A 4324-nucleotide genomic window follows, 5' to 3' on the forward strand; every position below is an offset into this window, starting at 1 on the left:
TCTATTCCAAAGGTTAGGGCGTTTCTTATCTCCATTCCAGGGAGTAAAGATTATGTAGCTTAAGCGTGATTGTTCTTAGTTAAAGTGATTAACTACCCGCCTGGCACTTAGTTAAGGGGTTTTATTCCCTCCCTAACTTCAGGGAAAAATCCCTACCTGGGGAAACAACCTTTCTCGGAGAGGTGACCTTGGTTAAAACACATAGCGCCAAGAAGGGGAGCAAACATATTAAGAACAGTATGCCATATACGCCAGGTCCCTTGAAACATATGCTGTGCAGATGTTTCATCTCTGCAGCGACTGTGTCAAGCAGCAAGGATGGACCGGCTCCCGGCAATTGAGAAGCTTTCAAGCTCACAGTGGTGGATATATTTTACCAAACTCCAACTTTCATTTGAATTCTTGAATTTTATCATTGGCACTGAATAATTTAAGTTGCTTTCCTTAAAACCTCATGCTTATTTTGATCATTTTAAACAAATTGTGAGCCAAACATCCATGTCTGAATAAGCACAGATTTTCTGACAGTTGATTTTTAAGTAAAAATAGTGATCCCCAAGAAAATCACTAGTTAGGCTTATAACTCCAACAATAGCAATTGCATAATTACTTTTCCTCAGTACAACTAATTTCAATATTGGAAAATTGAGATTTTATTCTAACTTCAAATTTTTTCACACAGAGTATTAAAAGATATGTATTCTAGGGTTCAGATTGTATAAAATGAGTAATTTTTACTGCTTAATCATGTAAATTTGTAATTGAAACTATTTGTTGTTTTGGGGTTTTTCCCCCCTTGTGAGTACATATACACTTTGAAGCCACCAACTATGGTGCCAGCATTTATGCTCAACATGGCTTTTGCCCTATTGGTACAAATGTCAACCCATTAAAAATAAAATAGTGTTTTAATACTATTATGAAAATAATTTTGACCTTACAGACCCCTGAAAGAATTTCAGTGATATCTAGGGCTCCACAGACCACACTTTGGGAAGTGATGACCCACATAAAGATCATTCAGGCTGTTGGCAGAATTCAGTTGCTGTTGTTGTAGAACTTCTATCCCTGTTTACTTGCTCGTGGACTGCTGCAGGCCAATCTTTGCTCCTAGAAGCTGCTCACATGCATTCTCATGTCTTTGATGTGGATCTCTCTAGCAACAGGGAGTCAAGTCCCTCTTACTCTTGGAATCTTTCTGCCATATCTATTGGACTCTAACCAGATAAATTTCTATTCTTTTAATAGCTATCTCACTATATTGGACCCACCTGGATAATCCAAGATAATTTCCCTATTATGAGGTCTAAAATCTTAAAGAATATTCACAAAATCCCTTTTGTGATAGAACATAGCACATTAAAAAGTTTCAGAGTTTAAAGCAGAGACATGTTTGGGAGATCATTCTGCCTACCACAGTCTTCCCTCTTGCCCAAAAGGTTAACATCTTTCCCAAACTCAAAATACAGTCACCATAACTTAAGGTCCTCAAATTCCTGATCTCATTACAGTATTACTAAGTAAAAGTCTACAATCTCTTCTAAATCTAATCAGCTCAAAAGATACCACCAATGCTATCATTTAAATAATCTATATTACCTCTTTATTTATTCTGGGACACAATTACTCTCCATCTTTGAATCTCTGAGACAAAAGAAACAAGTAATCTGCTCTTAAAATACAAAGGTGGGACACACATAGGATAACAATGATATATATTTTTCTGATTAAAGGCTTAATGGGGAAAACAGAAGGCAAAATAGGAGTTACTGGTCTAAAACATTTTGAAATTCATCTCTGCATACCCTTTTAGATTTCAAGGACTTGAAATGAGTCTCTATATGCATAGATCCTCTGATAGTAAGCCTTCCTGTATCATGAAAGGAAGCATGTGTTTACAAATGAGTCCTCTCATCAGCTGATTTCCTTCCAGTAGAATTTTAGAAATCCAACAGCCTTTTCTCATTTTCCAGTTCCTCTGTATCTTTCAGTCCAAGCTGGCATTGTTTTTGTAATATAAAATTCTCTAGAATTAGGTAGGTCTCCCACGTATGTCACAGAAATTCACTCCATTAAACCAAAGACTTTCATAGATCTTTTTAAAATAATCCCTTTTTAGGAACCCTAGTACAAAGCTGGTGGGAATGAAAACTGGTGCAGCCACCATGGAAAACAGTATGAAGTTCCTTCAAAAAAGTAAAAATGGAACTCCCATTTGACCCAGTGATCCCACTTCTAGGAATACATCCTAAGACACCAGAAACACCAATCAGAAAGGATATATGCACCCCTATGTTCATAGAAGCACAATTTTCAATAGCTAAGATGTGGAAACAGCCTAAGTGCCCATCAGCAGGTGAGTGGGCAAAAAACTGTGGTATATTTACACAATGGAATACTATGCAGCTGTAAAAAGAAAGAACTCTTACCATTTGCAATAGCGTGATGGACCTGGAGAGTATTATGCTATGCAAAATAAGCCAGTCAGAGAAAGACAAGTATCACATGATCTCACTTATATGTGGAATCTAATGAATAAAATAAACTGTTGAACAAAATAGATCCAGAGACATAGAAGCCTGGAATAGACTGACTTAATTCAGAGGGAAGTTGGGGGTAAGGGGGTGGGGAGTGATTAACCATGGAACTTATATGCATACTAGAGGCCCAGTGCATGATATTTGTGCACTGGTAGTGTCCCTAGCAGCTGCTGGCTGCTGGCTGGGGCCTCCCTCACTTCCCCCAGCTGGCCCCGTCTCCTGGTTGAACTCCCAGACGAACTCCAAGTCAAGGGGACAATTTTCATACTATGCTTTTATTATATAGGATGTGGACACAGAAAATAGAGTGGTGAAGCCCTGGGATCGGTGGGTGCAGGGTGGAGGGAGTCAATGGGGAAAAAAAAACACAACAAAGGGGACATCTGTAATACTTTTAACAATAAAAGAAAAAATAAATAAAATAAAATAGTTCCTTTTCCATATTTGACTTCCATTGAGCTGGCTTGAGTGACAACACCTATCAGCTTCCTATAGCCCTCTGGTTTGATTGAGATCTGTGAGGCATACCATCAATCTCTTCAAAGAGCCTTTTGTATGACTAAATACTCTGATGTTTTTCTATTTCTGAGACTTCATCAGAGGTTTGGAGAGTCATTTCCATCCTTTTCTCTACAGCACACTTTCCTGACAGTGAATTCATGAATTTTTGCATCTTTTGCCATATGCCTAGAATTTTCCAAATTGTCAAGTCCTAGTTCCTTTTTATTTAACAACTAGAAGCCTGGTGCACAAAATTCGTGCATGGGTGGGGGGGGGTCCCTCAGCCTGGCCAGCACCCTCTCCAATCCGGGACCCCTCGGGGGATATCTGACTGCTGGTTTAGGCCCAATCCCTCTTGCAATCTGGGACTGCTGGCTCCTAACAGCTCACCTGCCTGCCTGCTTGATCACTCCTAACCCCTCTGCCTGCCTGCCTGATCACCCTAACCCAGTGGTCGGCAAACTGTGACTCGCAAGCCACATGCAGCTCTTTGGCCCCTTGAGTGTGGCCACGAAGTTTCAATTGCACTGTACGTGTGCACTCACACGTGATATTTTGTGGAAGAGCCACACTCAAGGGGCCACAGTTTGCCGACGACTGCCCTAACCACTCTGCTTGCCTCATGCCCCTAAATGCTCCCCTGCCTGATCACCCCTAACCCCTCTGCCTGATTGCCTGATCACTCCTAACCACCTCTGCCTGCCTGCCGGATCGCCCCTAACTGCCCTCCCCTGCTGGCCTGATTGCCCCAAACTACCTCTTCCTTGGCCCCTGCCACCAAGGCTTTGTCCGGAAGGAAGACTGAATGACCAGAAGATGTCCAGTCGACCCAGTCTAATTAGCATATTACCCTTTTATTAGTATAGACTACAGGCCCTGTGCACATATTCATGCACCAGTGGGGTTCCTTGACCTGGCCTGTGGGGATTGGGCCAAAACCGGCTCTCCAACATCCCCCAAGGGGTCCCAGATTGTGAGAGGGCTCAGGCCAGGCCAAGGGACCCCACCAGTGCACAAATCCTTGCACTGGGCCTGTAGTATGCATATCAGATCTTTGGTTAATCTCTTCCCACCCTCCCCCTTTCCCCCTTCCTCTGAGATTCATCAGTCTGTCTCATGTTTCCATGCTTGTGTATTGAGTGTCTGCCCCCTGGTGGTCAGTGCACATCATAGCTACTGGTCGAAAGGTCGAACAGTCAAACGGTCAGTTAGGCTTTTATATATATACTAGAGGCCCGGTGCACAAAAATTTGTGCACTCGGGGGGCGGGGGGAGGGAGGTCC

Source organism: Myotis brandtii, unplaced genomic scaffold (assembly GCF_000412655.1).
Source record: "Myotis brandtii unplaced genomic scaffold, ASM41265v1 scaffold259, whole genome shotgun sequence".
In the NCBI taxonomy this organism is placed as follows: Eukaryota; Metazoa; Chordata; class Mammalia; order Chiroptera; family Vespertilionidae; genus Myotis; species Myotis brandtii.